Below are 20637 nucleotides of genomic sequence, written 5' to 3' on the forward strand. Positions count from 1 at the left end.
TGGATCCCAGGTCGACGCTCAACCGCTGAGCCACACCTGGCTGGGCGTTTGGTGAGGTTTTTGATAATTCAAATTTTAATAGATATAAGGCTTTTTATATTTTTATTTCTTCCTTTGTGTGTTCTGATACACTACTTGAAAGAAATTTGTTGATTTCATTTAAGTTGTCAAATTTGTTGCCATAAAATTGTTTGTAACATTCCCTTGTTCTTACAATGTCTGTAGGATCTGTAGTGGTTTCTTTTCTAATTCCTGATATTAATAATTTGTGTTTTCTTCTTTTTCTTGGTCAACCTAGCTGAGAGAATATTAATTTTATTGATAGTTTTAAAATAACTTGTTTTTGGCTTTTTAAGTTTTTCTGTATCATTTGTCTCCAATTTAATTAATTTTTACTTCTATCATTTTATTTCCTCCTATTTATTTTGGGTTTAAATTGCTCTTCCTCCTCCCCCAACTTCTTAAGGTAGAAGCTCAGATCATTGATTTAATTTTTTTCCTTTATAAATATAAACATTTAAAGCCACAAAATTCCCTTTAAGACCTGCTATGACTCTATTCCACAAATTTTGACATGTTGTGTTTTGATTATTATTCAGTTCATAGTATTTTTTATATATGCTTTTGTTGGTTTTAGGGAGAAAGGAAAGCAGAGGGAGAGACAAACATCTGTTGGCTGCCTCCTGCAGTCCCCCTACTGGGGATCAAGCCTGCAACCTAGGCATGTGCCCTGACGGGGAATCAAACCGGTGACCGTTCCGTGCATGGGACAACACTCAACTGACTGAGCCACACTGGCCAGGGCAGTTCATAGTATTTTCTATTTTCAATGAGATTTCTTTGACCAGTGGTATGGAGGGCTTGTATTTTGTCAAGTTAGCTAAGCCTGAACTATGTTTCCTAGAATGACTTTCCTGTGTAGTTCTAGGTTAGCATGGATACACAGGTCATTTTGTGTAAGATTTAGGTGGAAGCACAGCAGCAGACACCCTGCTTGTTATGCTTGGGAATATGAAACACTTGCTACTCACTCATGCGGTCTCTTACCTGCTGGCTCACCTGGTTGACCTTCGGCAGCATCTGGCCCTATGGAAGCTGCAGTTCCTCTCTGCTACACTTCAGCTTCCCCAGATTCTGGGTCTGATGTGTGATTAACTCCATGATGAAGAGCTCCAGCCTCTGATGTCCTTCATCTAAGAGCTGTAAGAGATGACAGGGGTGCCATTCTGCTGTCGTGGGTTCCAGCTCGATGTCCAAGGTCTCGGTTGTCCTTGCGACCCTTCATACCCATACCACATTAAATCTCTTCTTCCTAGCCTCCTACCCTGCAGACTTCAGATTCCAACACTAGACACAGAAGCAATCATGTATATAGGTTGTGTGACCTCCTTTCACAGTTGTTTGTGGTCAAATCCTTACATCTCTGATTGAACACTAATAAAGAATTTGGTACTGAAAATAGTTCCAGAGGTCAGAACCTTAAGAAAGTTCTCTGAATTGATCCTGTGCTATCTGCAATTGGTTTGCCGATTTGATTAGGTTTCAAGTCATTAGTGACCTTGTTTCCAATATTAAAGAGGATATTGGGAGTCCATGGACTTTTGCAATAGCAAAAGTTATTTAAATAATCCCTTACAGATACCTGTAATCAAAGGCCTATACAAGGCAAGGCTTTTTGGACCAAGTATTTGCTGCATAGAACATTTTAGTGGAAATTAAGGAGTATAATGCAGTCAATTGATTGCTTCTAAGTGTGCTGAGGAACTTGGGCAAAGAAAATGATTAGTTCATCACTAAATTCTCAGTTCAGAGTTCAACTAAGGAACCCAAAATTTTCTATGATTGCCCTAAAATAACCCCTTTTTCCTATAGTTGTAGGGCCAAATCCAGTGTGGGCTGGGGTGGGGTGTACTTCCCCACACCAACGAGCAATTCAGCCAGCTGGGTGTCCTAGATTTCCACTCAATTCTGGCATTACTCAGCGATACCAGATTCCACAGGTTAAGAGCTCAGTCCCATAAGACTGCCCTTCCCTTCTGATGCCCTTCACTTCACTTGCAGGTTAATGCTGGTGCTTCTGACTGACAGACTATAAATCAGAGGTTCCCACAATCACCACCTAGATTATCAGTTTATTACAAAAAAATATTAAAAATACAAATCAACAGCCAGATGAAGAGGTACATAAAGCAAGGTACTGAATGGAGGAGCTGATGTCCTCATGGAGTTTAGGGCCTGGCACAGTGTCATGTGGTAGCATTCTGGTCCCACAACCTGAAAGCTCTCTAAACCCTGTCCTTTAGTTTTTATGGAGGCTTTCTTACATAGGCATGCTTAATTAAAACACTGGCTATTGGTGATTGATTCAACCTCCAGGTCCTCTCCCATCCCCAGAAATCCAGGAGGGAACTGAAAATGTCAACCCTTGAATCACAGAGTAGGTCCTTCTGACAACCAGGGCCCATCTTTAGGATTGGTCCAAAAGTCACGAACATAACAAGAGACACCTTTATTTCTCTCTACATTAGAGAATTGTTTTTTACTTTACATATTTTTTCTATTTTTCAGTTACAATTGACATACACCATTGTAGTAGTTTCAGGTGTACAATTCAATGGTTAGACATATCATTTGTTAAGTTTTTCCCCCCCAAAACCTAGTACCCATCTGACACCATACATAGTTATTACAATATTATTGACTATATTCCTTATGCTGTACTTTACATCCTTGTGACAATTATGTAACTACCAATACGTACCTCTTAATCATTTCACTTTTTTTCACTAATCATCCTTAGAATCCCTCCAATCTTAAATAAGACCATTTAACATTTCTTGTAATGCTCGTTTGGTGGAGATGAACTCCTTTAGATTTTTATTGGAAACTTACGTGCCTTTAAGTCTAGATGATAGCTTTGCTGGGTAGAGTAATCATTTTTTCTGTTTTGTTTTTTTTTTAATTATTGTTGAGTTCAGAGAGCGGAAGGGAGAGGGAGAGATAGAAATATCAATGATGAGACAGAAACATCTACTGGTTGCATCCTGCACACCCCCTACTGGGTAGAGTCATCTTGGCTGTGGGTCCTTGCTTTTCATCACTTTGAATATTTCTTGACAATCCCTTCTGGCCTGCAAGGTTTCTGTTGAGAAATCAGCTGACAGTCTTATGGAAACTAAATGCTTTTCTCTAGCTGTCTTTAAGATTCTCTGTCTTTAACCTTTGGCATTTTAATTATTATGTGTCTTGGTGTGGGCCTCTTTAGATTCATCTTGTTTGGGACTCTGTGCATGCTGGCCTTGTATGTCTGTTTTCTTCATCAGGTTAGGGAAGTTTCCTGTCATTTTTTCACATAGATTTTAAATTTCCTGCTCTCTTTTGTCCTTCTGGCACCTCCATGATGCAAAAGTTGGTATGCTTGAAGTTGTCCCAGAGATTCCTTATACTATCCTCACTTAATTTGGAATATATATATGGAATATACATATACACATATAGAGAGAGAGAGACAGAGAGAGTAATATATATATTACAGATGTGCCCCATTTACCCTCTTACCCTCCACCAGCCCCCACTCCACCCCAGGTCTTCAGCACACTATTGTCTGTAGCCATGCCTATGGATATATGTATATAAGTTCTTTGGTTGATCTCCTCCCATCCCACCAACACCCCTCCCCTCTGAGCTCTGTAAATCTGTTCCATGCATCCATACCTCTGGACCTGTTTTGTCCATCACTTTATTTTGTTCATATATAACTGAGGTCATGTGATATTTGTCTTTCCCTCACTGGCTTTTTTCACTTAGCATAATACCCTCCAGGTCCATCCATGCTGTCCGAAAGGGTAGAGATCCTCCTTCTTTACAGCTGCATAGTATTCCATGGTGTGAATGTCCCACAGCTTTTTTATCCATTGATCTACTGATGGGCACTTGGGCTGTTCCCAAATATTAGCTATTGTAAATAATGCTGCTATAAACATAGGGGTGCATATATTCTTTCTGACTGGTGTTCCAGGATTCTTAGGGTATATTCCTAAAAGTGGGATCACTGGGTCAAAAGGCAGCTCTATTTTTAATTTTTTGAGGAACATCCTTACTGTTTTCTATAGTGGCTGCACCAGTCTACATTCCCACCAGCAGTGTACTAGGTTCCCCTTTCTCCACATCCTTGCCAGCAGGAGTCCTTTGTTGATTTGTTGATGGAGCCATTCTGACAGGTGTGAAGTGATACCTCATTGTGGTTTTAATGATGCTTTCTTTTTCTGTACAGCAGGTTTTTGGTTGGATGTAATGCCATTTGTTCGTTTTTTCCTTTGTTTCTCTTGCTCTAGGAGATATATCAGTGAAAATTATGCTATGTAAAATGTCTGAGATTTTGCAGCCTATGTTTTCTTCTAGGACTTTTTTTATGGTTAAATGACTTAAATTTAAGTCTTTTATCATTTTGAGTTTATTCTTGTGTATGGTGTAAGTTGGTAGTCTCGTTTTAATTTTTTGCATGTGCCTGTCCAATTTTTCTAACACCATTTATTGAACAGACCGTCTTTACTCCATTGTATGCTTTTGCCTCCTTTGTCAAATATTAATTGACCATAATGTCATAGGTCGATTTCTGGGGTCCCTGTACTGTTCCACTGATCTAATGCCTGTTCTTGGGCCTGTACCAGACTGCTTTGGTTACAGTGGCTTTGTAGTACAGTTTTATATGTGGTATTGTGATCCCTCCAACTTTGTTTTTCTTTCTCAAGATGGCCGGAGCTATTTGAGGTCTTTTTCAGTACCATATAAATTTTTGGAATATTCTAGATCTGTGAAATATGCCATTAGTATTTTAATTGGGACTGCACTGAATCAGTAGATTGCTTTGGGTATGGACATTTTCATCATGTTAATTCTCCCAATCCATGAACATAGTATGTGCATCCACTGGTTTGTATCTTCCTCAAATTCTTTCTTCAATGTCCTATAGTTTTCCGAATACAGGGTTTTACTTCCTTGGTTAAGTTTAAGCCTAGCTATCTTATTTTTGTTGTTGTTGCAGTGTTAAATGGGATTTTTAAAATTTTCTCTTTCTGAGAATTCATTATTGGTATATAAAAATGCCATTGATTCTTGGATGTTAATTTTGTATCCTGCTGCTTTGCTCAATTCATTTATTAAATCTAGTAGGTTTTTGGTGGAGTCTTTAGGGTTTTCTATGTATAATATTGTGTCATCTGCATTTAATGACTTTTACTTCCTCCTTTCCAATTTGGATGCCTTTTATTTTTTCTTCTTGTCTGATCACTGTGGCTAGGACTTCTAGTACTATGTTGAATAAAAATGGTAAAAGCAGACATTCCTGTCTTGTTCCTGTTTTTTAAGGGAAATGCTTTTAGTTTTGCACATTGAGGATGATGTTGGCTATAGGTCTGTCATATATGGCCTTTATTATGTTGAGGTATTATCTTTCTATTCCCACTTTGCTGAAAGTTCTTGTCAAAAATTGGTGCTGGATTTTGTCGAATGCTTTTTCTGCAACTATTGATACGTGATTTTTATCCTTCATTTTGGTTAGGTGATGCATCACACTTACTGATTTGCAAATATTTTACCAGCCTTCCATCCCTAGATTATATCCCACTTGGTCATGGTGTATTATCTTTTTAATGTATTGCGGGGTCCAATTTGATAATATTTTGTTGAAGATTTTAGCATGTATGTTCATTAGGGATATTGGCCTATAATTTTCTTTCTTTGTAGTGTCTCTATCTGGTTTTAGAATTAGGACAATGCTGGCCTCGTAAAAAGAGCTTAGAACTCTTCCTTTTTCTTGAATTTTTTGTAATAGTTTAAGGAGGATAGGTGTTAGTTCTTCTTTGGATGTTTGGTAAAACTCATCTCTAAAGCCATCTAGTCCATGACTTTTGCTTGCTGGGATTTTTTGATTACTGCTTCTATTTCATTAGTTGTTATTGGTCTATTCAGATTTTCTGATTCTTCCTGATTGAGTTTTTGAAGATTGTATATTCCTAGGAATTTGTCTTATCTTGCCCAGCTTGTCCAGTTTGGTGGCATATAGTTATGTATTTTCTTACAATCCTTTGTATTTCTTTGATAGTTGTTGCTTCACCTTTTTCATATTTGATTTTATTTATTTGGGTCCTCTTTCTCTTTCTTGATGAGTGTGGCTAAAGAGTCATCAATCTTGTTTATCTTTTCAAAGAACCAGCTCTTGGTTTCATTGATCTTTTGTATTATTTTTTTTAGTCTGTGTCATTTATTTCCACTCTAATCTTTATTATTTCATTCCTTCTACTTACTCTGGACTTTGCTTGTGTTCTCTTTCTAGTTCTTTTAGTTGTAGGGTTAGATAGTTGATTTGAGGTTTTTCTTGTTTCTTGAGGTATGCTTGCAATGATATAAATTTCCCTTTCAGGACTGCTTTCCTCATGTCCCATAGATTTTGGGTTGTTATGTGTTCATTTGTTTCCAGGCAGTTTTTTATTTCTTCCTTGATCTCATTGTTAATCCATTCATTTTTTTAACAACATGGTATTTAACCTCCATGTGTTTGAATGCTTTTGACTGTTTTCCTTGTAGTTTATTTCTAGTTTCATGTTATTGTGATTTGAGAGGATGCTTGACATGATTTCAATCTTCTTGAACTTGTAGAGACTTATTTTGTGTCCTAAAATGTGGCCTGTCTTTGAGAATGTCCCATGTACACTTGAGAAGAACATATATTCTGCAGCTTTGAGATAAAGTGTTCTGTAAATGTCAATTAAATCTCTCTTATCTCATGTGTCATTTAAGGTTGCTGTTACCTTGTTGATTTTTTGTCTGTAAGATCTATCCAATGATGTCAGTGGGGTGTTAAAGTCCCCTACTATGACTGTATTGCTGTTGACCTCTCCCTTAAAGTCCTCCATGAGTTACTTTATTACATATTCAGTGCTCTATATTGGGTGCATTTATGTTTACCAGGGATATATTCTCTTGTTCTCTTGTTTAGTATTATGTGGTGACCTTCTTTGTCTCTTTTATGTCCTTTTGTTTTGAAGTTTGTGTTGTCAGATATAAGTATTGCTACCCCTGCTTTTTTTTGTTTCCTTTTGTGTGGAAAATTTTTTTCCATCCCTTCACTTTCATCTTGTGTGAATCTTTTGTTCTGAGGTGAGTTTCTTGTAGACATCATATACATTGGTCATGTTTTCTTATCCATTAAGCTACCCTATGTGTTTTGATTGGAGTGTGTAATCCATTTAAATTTAAGGTTATTATTGATAGGTACTTATTTATCAGCATTTTTATTCTTTATGCCTATGTTCCTTTTTCTCCATATTTCTTCAACTTACAGCAGTCCCTTTAACATTTCTTATAATGCTGGTTTGGTGGTGATATACTTCTTTACCTTTTTACTGTCTGGGAAGCTCTTTATTTCACCTTCAATTTTGAATAATAGCCTTGATGGATAGAGTGGTCTTGGTTTCAGATCCTTGTTTTTCATTATTTTAAATACTTCATACCATTCCCTTCTGGCCTTTAGTGTTTCTGTTGAGATTTCAGCTGACAACCTTATGGGAGCTCCTTTGTAGTTATGTGTCTTTCTTCTTGCCCTTAAGATCTCTCTTTGTCTTCAACATTTGCCATTTTAATTACAATGTGTCTTCCTGTGGATCTCTTTGGGTTATCTTGATTGGGACTCTCTGTGCTTTCTGGACTTGTGTGACTTTTTCCTTCATCAAGTTAGGGAAATTTTCTGTCATCATTTCTTCAAACAGGTTCCCTGCCCCTTGCTCACTTTCTTCTCCCTCTGGTATCCCTGTGATATGGATGTTGTTCCCTTTCATGTTGTCTCAAAGTTCCCTTAAACTGCTCTCATGTTTTTTAACTATTTTTTTTCTTTCTGTTGCTCTGATTGATTTTTTTTTCTACAGTGTCTTCTAATTCTCTGATTCAAACCTCTGCTTCTTCTAACCTCTGGATTCTTTTCTCTTTTTGCTATTTTGATTGTGTGTTTTCTGCTTCCTTATCTCCCAAACCTCTGATTTGACCTTCTGCTTCATCTACTCCACTCTTGTGTCCCTATAATGTATTCTTCATTTCAGTTAATGTATTCTTAAATTCTGACTGATTTTTTTAATGTTTTCTAGGTCCCTTTTTATTTTTATTTTATTTTTTTATTTTTATTTTTATTTTTTTTAAATATATCTTTATTGATTTCAGAGAGAGGAAAGGAGAGAGAGAGAGACAAACAGAAACATCAATGATGAGAGAATCATTGGGGATTGAGCCCGCAACCCGGGCATGTGCCCCGACCGGGAATCAAACCCCGATCACCTGGATCCTAGGTCAACGCTCAACCGCTGAGCCACTCCCGGCCGGGCTAGGTCCATTTTTAGGTTCTCACTAAGATAACTTAGCATTCTTATAGCCAGTTCATTGCACTCTGCACCTGATAAATTGCTTGTCTCCATTTTGTTTAGTTCTTTTTCTCGAGTTTTTTATGTTCTTTCATTTGGGACATGTTTCTTTGTCTCCTCATTTTGGCTGCCTCCCTGTATTCACTGTAATGTATTAGGTAGAGCTGCTACATCTCCCTGACTTGGTAGAGTGGCCCTAGGTGGTATGTGTTCTGTGGGGTCCACTCTCCCTGATCACCCAAGCTGGGTGCTCCAGTTTTCCTGGCCCCCTGTGTAAGCTGTGTACATGTTCCTATTGTAGCTGAGCCTTGATTGTTTTTGGTATGTCAGTGGGTGGGGTTTACCCCCAAGCCTATTGACTGTGAGGACTGGCTGTAACCACAATGGAGGATCAGCTGTGCAGAAGTCAACTCCATGGAGCAGGACTTACTTATAGGGGCTCTGGTTCCCACTGAGTCTGCCTCTTGTGTGTGTATTGCTTATGGAGGTAACTCTGGGGTCTCCTGAGAGGTGCAGGCCATGGTCAACCACCTCCTCTGTCCTGCCCAGGGCTACCCAGCTTGAGTTACAAAGTGATCTGCAGATGGCTACTACTTCTGCTGAGCTTGGAGATGCCCAGGAGAGGCCAAGCTGAGAACCAAGGCCAGCTGCCACTAATACTGGGCCTGGAGCCCCTTAGTGAGAGGTACAGGCCATGCAGAGGTCAAATGCTGCTTGTTTGAGAGATTTTAGGAAAGCCTGAAGCATGAACCAAGACAGGCCATTTGTATGGAAAAGCCACTGGAAACAGCTTGTGTGGGCCTTATTATAAGTTGGGTGTGGTGAGGTCTCAGGGAATCACCAGGGCAGAGCTAACAGTGTGAGCCAGGTTGATGGAGACTCAGGTATGGTGCTCACCTGCTGGCTCTGTGAGGGGAGGGCAGAGAAAAGGAACAGCGGCCTCTTCCAGTACTTCTAAGAGAAAGCTTCCCCTCCAGCCTTCACCCTGAAGTCAGACAATTCAGTTCCTCCCTTTATGCCCCTGGCACCTTCTGAGCTGCTGCCCCATCTCTGGAGCTCAGAGCAAGTGAGTCCAAGTAAGTCTGTACACAGACCCTTTAAGAGGAACGCCTGAGACTCCAGAGCCCTCTGTCTCACTCAGCCACAATCCCCACTGATTTTTACAGCCAGAAGTTATCGAGACATGTCTTCCCAACACCAAAACCCTGGGCTGGGGGTTCTGATGTTGGGCTGGGTCCTGTTGCTCCTTAGGGGGAATCCCTGTATCCGAGATATCCCTCCCTATTTTTAACTGCCACAAGTGGGTTTGGGACCAGTCCATTCCATGTCTCTTCCCTGCCTACTAGCCTTGGTAGGCTTCTTCTGTAAGTCCTTATTTATAGAACTTCTGTTCAGTTAAATTTCAGGTGGTTCTGAATGATGGTTGTTCTATAGTTTAGTTGTAATTTTGCTGTGGTTGTGGGAGGCTCTGAGTACTGTGTTTACCTATGCCACCATCTCGACCAGACCTCTTCCTCCACAATTTTATGAGTCTAATTGTTTCATTGAACAGTTTGTTGGCTTGGAAGCAGCGGTTCATTAGAAAATGGGAGAACACACAGGACCACCTTCCTGAAGGAATGTGAAAATTCTTAAATATGAATGTTCAGATAATATTATTATTATTTAGAAAAATTTTTCATTCAACTAATAGTTTTAAGCATCTTGCACATATTGAGCATTGGGCTAGGAGGTGGGATGTGACATGAATAATTAAACAGGAGCATCAGTAAACTATGGTGAATATTTGATAGGAAATGTTCAGAAATGCTATGAGATCAGAAGTTAGTAGGACCTAACCTAGCCGTGGGTGAGGAAAGTTCTCTCAAAAGGATGAAACACTTCACTAGAGACCTGAAGGTGACAGGTGTGTGGGCCAATAAAAGAAAGTTCCAAGTAAAAAGAAATGAATGAGAAAGATTCATAGTTGAAACAGCATTGACAATTAAGGACAATGAAGGAGGTCTACCATGGCTGGAATGTAGAATTCTAGATGAAGTCTGGAAAGTGAGGAAGGCTGGAGTGCAAGGTAAGGCCAGATCCTGGAGGGCTTTTTTGCCCAGCAAAGAGGTTTGGTTTTATCCTAAGAGCAATGGGAAGACACAAAAGAGTGTATTCAGTGAAGTGATAGGATATGATCTGTTCATGGGAAATATGCTGGCTGCTATGTGAATATATGGGTGTCATAGGGATTTCGTTTTGGAAGTTAGCAGTATATACATGTTAATAAGAGACATGAGAGGGATGGCGAGAGAATGCCTATTGAATGAGAAATGGGCCAAGGACAGAAGAGGAACCAATAAAGAAACTTGGAAGGAGGAAATGAGGTTAAGCAATAGAATACTGCTTTGCAGGAATAAAACAAAAACAAAAGACTACTTCAAAAAGGAAAGAACTGCCAGTGGTGACAAATGTTGCCAAATAGCTAAGCAAACTAAGGGCTAGGGACAATTTAGTGCATTTTACACAGGGAGGTCATAGGTGAGCTTGATACAAGCAGTTCCAGTAGGGTAAATAGGAGTGGGAGCGAGGTGACAGTGGGATATACAATGAATGTTTGGCAAGCACATGGAGATAACTCATCAAGCAGTACAGCTCCACATGTGGGGAAAAGATAGAGCCAGTAGTGGATGGATGGTAGGCGATTGGGTCAAAGTGTCGGGTATTTTATAAATAGGAGAAATTTGGAGGATATTTAGGTACTAAAGAAAATGATAGATTGAATGGAAGGGGTTGAAGGGAGCCTAGATGGAAGTTGTTGAGAAGGATGGCAGGTGAGATCCAGGGTGCAAGTAGAGCGACAGCTTTGGACAGAAACAGATGCACTTCTGCTCCACAGGAGGGCAGGAGGGAAAATGGGTAAACCGGGGCACACTAGTGAAAAGGCAGGGATTTAAGAGTGTTCCCCTCTGATGACTCATTTTCTCTGTGAGGAAAAAAGGAAATAAGGGGTACCTATTTCAATATACTCATTGTGAAAGTTTAAAATCCTGTTGAACAGGAAGTTTTTAAAAAGCATTCATGAGGTTGAGAGAGAAAAGTTTCTAAATATTGTACTTTGAAAAAAAAATTTAGACAAATGTAATTCATGGTCAGGGCAGTGTATAAAAATAAGGGAACCACTGTGAAAATTCTGCTTAAAAAGATGTGAAGGGTGCACTAATGATATTAATTTAAACTAAAATTGTTTATCTTACTGCAATATTTTTTGATCAAGCCTAATGGCTAGATGAATTGAAATAATTCACCTTACACATCCTAATTTAATGTTTTATTTTCTCTGAACAGTTGAATGAATACATAAAATCAGTAGTTTAATTAACTTTATAGAGCTGGGTAATAATTATCACAATAACCTGACCTTAGATACTTATATAAAATGCTGGCAATGAGCAAATGCTTTACTTAATATCCACTTCAAGTGCATACTAAATATCACAGCATGGTCCAATAGGAATATGGACAGTCAGTGAAGCTTGAAGAAATTAGAACAAATGAATTATACTTGATTCACACGGATCTCACCCTGAGAGGAAGAGGGCACAGGGACACAGCACAGATGTGGCACTCCTTGTCCCAGGTTCATTGTGCAGAACTCAGTGCTCTGAGCCATGAAGAGCTAACCCCCAACTGAGCCCTGGGTGGTGTTTGAGAGGAGGGTGACTTCTCCAGAAAGGGCTTATGAAGCATCTGGAAGGCTCCTCAACAGCAGGGACCCAAGTCCCCTTTGTTATAACACAACCTACAATTTTCTCTATTTTCTACCCAGATACATAGGAAAATTCCCCAAGTAATCATTCTCATACTCCAGATCTCAGCTCCTCAGGCATCATCTCTGCAAAAAGTCCTGCGTATTAACTGTCCTCTACAGCAAGGCTGGAGAATCAACTTGAAAGCCAAAGTTGTACAAGGGCACAGATGCTCCCCCACCGTTCTAAATAAATTACAGGGACTTCAGACTTGGTGCAGCCGTCTTGGAAGCCATACTCACATGGGCCCTACTCCAGCAAAAGTGTGCCAGGAACTACTGACATCAGCCCCACGTTCTTTCGTCACATCAGAGTAAATTATTAACAACAGCAGGAGGGAAGCAAAGCTTTACTTTCTTCCTGAAGATCACTGCCCTGTGGTTCAAGAATCTTGCAGCAACTTGTAGATGCCTTAAATCCCATAGGCCAGAATCAGCTACACTAGGGCATGTGTTAGCTTGGCCATTCTTCTAATCCTTCCTGGTTCTATTTCAGGCCAGGACCCAAAGACCATTACAGCTAATGGTGTTGAAGGGGCCAGGAGTGACCACCAAGGAAGCCACTCTCATACGCTTTCTCCGCCCCCGCCCCCCCCCCCCCAAATCTAGTGAGCTACATTTATCTTCTTGAAAGGCTTTCCAATCAGCCCTGCCTGTGCCTGTTCTTTCACTCCCTGTCCTTTATGTATTTATTTCCTCAGAAATATCTGGCTGCCCTTGCCTGGTGCATTTTAGGTAGTTTTGATTGTGCAGTCATTATGTATTACCAAGAAAGATAACTATCTAGGTAGCTCTCTTTTTCTTTACTTGTTTCCTAGGATGCCAGTTCCCGGTTCTGTGTAGTGCAGGTTCAGACAGTGCTGTTCACAATCCAGCTGTTTATTTGTAATAAGGGTTAAGTATTTGAGCTTTGTCATTGGACAGACCTATCTTTGGGTCCTGCCTCTTGCCAATTGCTAAGTTTGGAGACTGGATAAAGTTGTCTAATTTCTATGGACCTCATTTTCATCATTAGTGAAATTAGAATAAGTGTATCAAGTATTACTGTAGCATTACCACAGTACCTGGAAGACAGTGCTTTTTCAATCCTGCTGTTATTAAGAGTCTGAGACTTTACTTTGAGTTGCACAGTTGTGTAAGGGAAGGGACCATGATTTTTTGTCTCCATGCTGTGTAAGATATTGCCTTTGTAGATGCTAAGAGCCCAAAGTGAGGGCATTTGCATTTCTCTTATAAGTAGTAAGAATCTTGTCCCCAACTGCTCAAATGAAGATGAGCCTTAAATCAAACTTTATTAGAATAATACATTCTGACAGTTTTATACTGGGTCTTGAATAACCCAAGTTCAGGTGCCACTTGTCTTGAGATAAATAAGTTGCATGAATTTCCTACATAGATCTTAAGAACACAGCTAAGAAATGACTCATGTTCTGCTATATTTTCCATAAGAATATAATAAATTACAAGGAAATATTAAGCTTTAATTCATCTCATTTAACCAATATTTATTGGGATGCTAAGGCCTCCCAATGAGACAGGCATGGACCCTTTCCAGCTGTCGTGTGGAGCTTAGAGTCCAGTAGGAGATCCCATTGACACAGAACAAACAAATTAAATAAGCTGATGTGTGCCATGAAACAACAGGCACACTGCTAGCAACAGTTGTGGGCAGGGGACCTGCTTTTGGTAGCATGGTCAGTAAAGCCTCTTAAGGAGTGATACTTAACCCTGAACTGAAAGGATAAGAGCCAACAACCAGGGAAAGAGGGAGGGGAAACTTTCAGATAAAGAAGTGGGAGGTTCTGAGGTTAGGACGTCCTGTTCAGCCTAGTCAGGAGCTGAATGGGCCAAAGGGGGCCACTGTGTCGGGGAATGAGTGGGGTAGGCCCTGTCTAAGAAAGGTGATCCTGTTCCACCTGTGGCCTCCTGAGTATTTCAGAAGCCTCTTCAAAGGGGCTCTCAGCCCTGGCCAGTTTGGCTCAGTGGTTAGAGCATCGGCCCACAGACTGACGGGTCTCGGGCTTGATTCTGGCCAAGGGCACAGAACTCAGTGGCCGGCGTGTGGGGGAGGCAACCAATCAGCGTGTCTCACATCCATGTTTCTCTCTCCCCCTTCCACTCTCTCTGAAAAACAATGGAAAAAATATCCTTGGGCGAGGATTTAAAAAAATGCTCAGAAAGCACCAACCTACATATTTCACAATTTAAAAATTGGTATGTTATTAAAGCAAATTGGGAGTTCTGGTAGAACATAACAATTTATGGAAGGGCATTTTAGGCTCAGTAACCTGAATTGGTAACTGGGACTACACTGTTATTTTTAAATGGTCCATCTGCACCTTTTATATAGAAAACTATTACACCTCAGGTCTCTGTGTCAGGAATCACCTGGATATTCAGCAGCTAGAGGTTTTCTCTTTTATAATGAATTTTAATACAGTTGTAGTCTCCAAAATTTTCTCTTGCTTGCTTTTCTTTAATGTTTTTAAAATATATAATAATTGTAATTTTTTAATATAATTTAAAATAACTGCAGGCTAAATGAAATGTTTTTGGAGCACTTTAACAACACTATTAATGCCATTGTTAGACTCAAATCAAGCTTCTCATTTAGTTAGGTCAGCTTGACCTGCTATGGCTTTTTTTGCAGATTGTCACACCCCCCCCCCCCCGCCTCCTCCCCTCTCCCCCCTGAACATCCTGAGAGAGGAGAGATGTGTACCCACAAACCAGAGAAACTGAGCAGCAGTGCCTCGAAAGCTCTGCGCCTCCGCTGTGCCCCTCCCCACCAGGCATCAGCTGCCCTGAGGGCAGCCTGCTCGTGCAGGCCCCACTCGTGAAGGTCGGGTCCACAGAGATGGCCTCCTGCCTGGCAGGGGCCGGCTCCTCTTACTACTCCCACTCACTTCTCTCTGCACCCTTTCTGCCACTTCTCTTTTCAGAGTGAACATCAACCACCCGCCTCACTGACTAAGAGAAAATAACAGATCCTTTGAGAGGAAAAACCTCCATCACCTTCCTTCACAGGTTTTTAAAACATGATCATAGTAAAGATAATGAAAGCAACAACCTTCTCCACCATTTACTACTAAATGAATTAATATATGTAAAGTACATCTTAATGCCTGACGTGCAGTCAATGGATAATATATGAAAGGTTACAGGTTGGTGGTGCAGGCAGCTAAACAGCCATCTCAGACGGGTGAGTAAAGAAAAATTAAATTTATTAAAAGGAGGTGGGGATATCCAGGATCTCCAAAGGGAAGGGCTACACAGCACTGAGCCAAAGGGTATTGAGTCCATGATGGTAGCAAAATACATTTGGGACAGTGAGACAAGAAAGAACACAGAAGAGGCAACAGGAAAGCCTGGCTGGGCTGCTCTGGCTCCCTGAGAAGTAGGAGAGAGAAGGGGCCTTGGGGACAGGTTCAGGGGGCAAGCCTGGGACAAGCTGCCGCTGTCCAGTGCTCCCCTGGTTGCAGGTTTGGAGATGGTGCTGGAGTACTCCCCTGGTGGGGAGCGCACACTAGGTCCTTTGTCTTGAGCATGTTTATCTCTTTCTTGCAGGTGGGAATCTTAGGGGAGCTCTCAGGGGAGGGTCTTAATAGAATATTCATCAGCTTTCCAGGTGCTCTTTCAGGTCCTGGTCTCCACTGATGGGTCGGTGCCAGGGCAGGGGGTCATTAGTCAACGTATCTGGTCCTGAGGCAGCCACGGTGCCACTTGTCTGGTTTCAGGGCTTATCTGGACCTGGCGCTAAAATACAACCGAGGCCTAGATGTTCTCTTTAGGGAGGACACGCTCAGCAGGTCTAAACCACATGACCAGTGTGATATGCTAGGGGAGGAAAGGTTACCCTGGGGACAAGGTTCTTGTTTTCCCAGTTTCACCACTTACTAGACATCCTGGGCTTCCTGCCCTGGTGAGTTTATGTACCCTAGTTTCTGTACCTGGCCCATCTAACAATATATATTAAATATTAGCTATTATCATTATCATGTATGAAGCAAATACGAAATTCCAGGTCACTATGCTGAATCTTTTCCATATATAATCTCAATAAATCCTTGCAAAAAACCAAGGAAGTAGCATATCTTTTACACCCATCTCACAGATGAGAAAATGAGGACTATAAGTCAAGTGCCCGAATTCAACACCTGATATATGTGGGATCAGGAATTCAAATCTAATCTCCATAGCCTGCGTGTTTATCCTCTAAGTCAATAGGATTTATGTTCAGGTGGGAATGATTTAGGGGCAATCCTTGTAAAAGGTTGGGAGATCATCAAACTGGAAGATTCTCTTGGGCTTGAAAATTCTATAATGAAGACTTAAATGGTTTATTGTACATGAAATGCATCTGAGTGAGGTGGGAGGAACAGAAGAAAGAAAAAACATTTCTGAAGTATATATTTGTACATTTATATTTATTTAGTATATAAATTTATTTATACACACATACAAATTCCTTAGAACTTTATAAGTATTGTCTCTTTTTTAGAGGCTAATTTGCACAAGCCCACCCAATTAATTAGCAGTCACTTCAAAATTCAAACCCAGGTTGGCCTGACCTTGGAGCCCAGCCTCCTGCCTGGAACTCCAGGGTTGCACATTTGTGCTCCAATTCCATAACTCTACAGCATGACAAGTGCTTTAGTAATAACTCCACATTTTCCACTGAGACACTAAAATGTCTTTTCAAAGGAGGTCAGAGAAGCAGCTTCCTTAGAGAATAGTCAGCAAAAAAGCTAGATAGTTGTATTTGGGGAATGGGTGAAGATGGACGAGCTGACCTCTCAGCTCCTTTCCCGTCCCAGAACCACAGAATTTATTTGCCGAGAAAGTGTCAGACTTTTTCTTCCATAAAATTATGTATGATATTCTGAGTATATTCCCCACTCCCACCCCCATTGCCTTATATCTGATTAAAGAGCAATGATTAAATCAGCAGAAGCAGTGGAAAGGAAAATTTTCTCCAAGAGTGATGAGGTTTCCTGAGATAAGGCCACAGGAGTAGAGGGGACACAGAGTGGACTGGGAGGGACAAGCTGGCCTAGGCATAAAGTGGGCGGATGGGACAATGGACAGATACAATTGAGCTATATGGACCATCATTTTGCATTAACCAACAGGCGTAAAGTGTATACCAGGTCTCTACTTTTGAAAAGAATATCCTCTAATTAGACAAACTAAATTAATGCATTTGAAACAATTGGAGAAACATCTGTTTCTAACCAGAACATATTTGTTCAATAAATATTCACTGAGTGCCTACTCTGCTGGGCACTGTTTTGGGTGAGGGAACAATACAGAAATGAACCAAACAGTTCTAAATAGCTGCCCTACTTGGGGAGACAGGGAAACAAAAATGGTACAACTAGTATTCCAATCAGCACTGACTGCTAAGTAGAAAAATAAAGCAGAGAGATGAGTGGGAAATACCAGTGGCAGGAGGAGGCAGGTGTAATATTTGGAAGGGTGGCCAGGGTGCCTCACTGAGGCCATGCCTGAGTAAAGGAGTTGAGGGAAGAAACAAGAGAGCAATAATGAAATCTGAGAGAATCCCATGCAAGGAACATTGATGCAAGGTCCTAGGTTGGGAGTGGGCCTGGTGCTTTAACAATGAGGATGCTGCGGTAGCTAAATAGATGTGAAGTCAAAAGTAACAGGGGCCAGGTCACATAAAACACTGGAAGGATTTGAAAGGATTTTGTCTTTCACAGTGAGTGAGATGGGAGCCATGGAAGGCTAAGGAGCAGAGGTGGGACCTCTTTGACCCACACTGTAAGAGGCTGGCTCCATGCTGTGTTGGGGAAAGCTGGAGGCGGGAAACCAGTTAAGTAAGAGGTTGCTGCAGTAATCCAGGCAAGAGATGTTAGCTCGGACAGGTGGTGGTAGTGGAGGTGGGGGAAAGTAGTCAATGTCTGGATATTTTAAAATTCTAGATCTTTAAAGGTGAAAAGAAAGAAAAGTCTCAGGGCAAGGAAGGAAAGGCTTTGCTAATGATCTGCCCCTGGACGCTTCTGCCACACCTTGTCACCTCTGCAAAAGAATCGCGAGGTTGTGTTAAGACTGAGAGTGTGATGGACTAATTCATGCTCTTAGCTGGTTTCCACTGAGAGTTGTGTTAAAGGATCAGGTCACCAACTCTGCGCTGGGCACTTTGTTTGAAGATAAAAAGTTCCTGCCCCCAAAGAGCTTGTTCTAATGAAGGAGATGGGTATTATCAGCAACAGTATCAACGTGAGGGAATAAAGGAAGAGGCCAGGGTACCTGTAGGAGCACAAAATAGGGTATTTTGTTCAGCCTGCAGTAAGAAAGGTGCTTGGGGAGTTTTGAAAGATTGAAGAGTTAGCCAAGAGAAACCACAGAAAGAATATTCTAGGAGAAGGGCAGCAGGTACAGAAGCATTGAGATGTGAACCAGCATGGGGTGTGCAGGGACCCATGTGAGCTGCGTGGGCCAATTAGCCAGGTGCAGCCAGGACACACCTTGATAATAAATAGCATGCCAGTCAGCCAATCAGCTGAGCTGTGGTTATGGTCACAAGGTAGAAATGAAAAGATCCATCTTTACTCCTAGAAAAATTAACCCAAAGTGTGTATTTTTATGTTTGACTTGTCTCATCACTGTCTTTTAATATCAGATCCTATCTGTGAGAAGCCTGGAGACCGGATGTCTAGTTCCAAGTCCTGCCTTTGCTACTTGCCTGACCTTTAGAAAGTCACTATTTCTTAGTCGTACCTTGTCTATCTGCAGAATAGGAAAATAATAACATAGGTCTCATAATGCTACTATGAAAACTAAATAGAATACATTTGCAAAAACTTTTCCTAAAATGTAGAGAGTTGTTCAAATGTTGTGTTGTTTCAGAACTAAACAAAAAACAAACAAACAAGAACCTCTCTGCTGCTGATCTCTTCTTTCCACTGCTCTCATGCCCTTGTTACCACTGCTAGCATGTCATGGGCCACCAAGTTCCCTGCTCGTTCCATTTCACCTCTGCAAGGTCCTCCATCTTCTCTCTTTTCTTTGACCGGCCAACTCCCCTGTAGATCACCATTTCCTTGTTTAGAATCCCCTCACCCTTAGGCCTGGTGTTGATGCCAAACCTTCACTCTCTTCTCAAGTCTCAGCACTCTTGGCAAATGACATTACCTCCTATTCCCTCAAGAAAACTGAGGACATTGGCATGAAGTTCTGCTTTCTCACCTTCCTCCAGCCACCACCAAAAACAACATCAACAACAAAACAATGCCCGTCTCATTTATAAACACCCTTCCTCCTTTTTTAGGGTCTCAAGAAAGAAGCCAGCTCCTCTCCTGCTCAAGATAACTCCCACCCCTTTGCCACACACACTCCTCCTCACCTCCACCTCAGCTTTTCATTCGTTATCTCCCTTTCCCTTTGGGACCTTGCTCCATCCATAATCCCCTTTCTTCTATAAATGCACTTTCTTGCTTTCTATCAGCTCATTGCCCTCGTCCTATAAATACATCACGTTTAACCTTTTGAAGAGAAAATTTCTTTTGACCTTCCCTTGACTCAGCCAAGGATCTCGAAAATAGCTCGTCTACACACTTCACATTTCCACGGCTGCCCCCTGGCCTCTTACCAGACTGCTTCATTTCCACGCCACGGGACACGACCAGCCTTCATCTAACTGCCCGTTTCCGTTGCATTTGGTACTTCTTACCATTCAGCTCTTCCTGAGACTCTCTATTTCCTTGTCATCTCTTATGACTCTTTTCCTATACCTCTGATCATTGCTTTTTGTCCTATTTAAAAGGATCTTTCTCCTCTGCCAACTTCTTAAATGTTTGCGTTCCCCAGATGGTTTCCTTCTGGCCGGCTCTCTTATTTTCCAATACTGACCAGCAGTTGTGAATTTAATGCTCCCCTTCCTATGTTGATGGCTTCCAGATTTAAATCTCCAGCACTGACACCACAGCTGGACTTAAGACTCCAAACCAACAGTAGTATGATAAACATCTCACCTAAAAAGCCCACACATGAATCAATGTGGCCCAAGCTAATTGCATCATTGCCTCCCTTTCCCCAAATAGGCCATTCCTCTCTTGGCAGGACAATATAACCCACTCAGTTACTGAAGTCAGAAAACTGGGACTCTTTCCAAATCATTCTAATACATCCCACCACAGTGGGCCAGTCCTTGCACGTTATTTCTGTGGTCTCCTAGCCATTCATGGGTCAGCTTCCTCTACACTTCCTCCCCTGAGCTAGCTCAGGCCTCCCCTTCCCTCACAACTTCAGTCACTTCTAGACTGGTCACCGTCCCCAACATTCATGCTCTACAGTGTTGCCAGAGACTAATGTAGAATGAATTCTGAGTGGGTTACTCCCCAGCATAAAACCAAATTCACAAGATCCCACACATGGTCTTGAAGATAAAGGCATTCCATTACCTGGCTCTTCCAGACC

Source organism: Miniopterus natalensis, chromosome 20 (genome assembly GCF_054644295.1).
Source record: "Miniopterus natalensis isolate mMinNat1 chromosome 20, mMinNat1.hap1, whole genome shotgun sequence".
Classification (NCBI taxonomy): Eukaryota; Metazoa; Chordata; class Mammalia; order Chiroptera; family Miniopteridae; genus Miniopterus; species Miniopterus natalensis.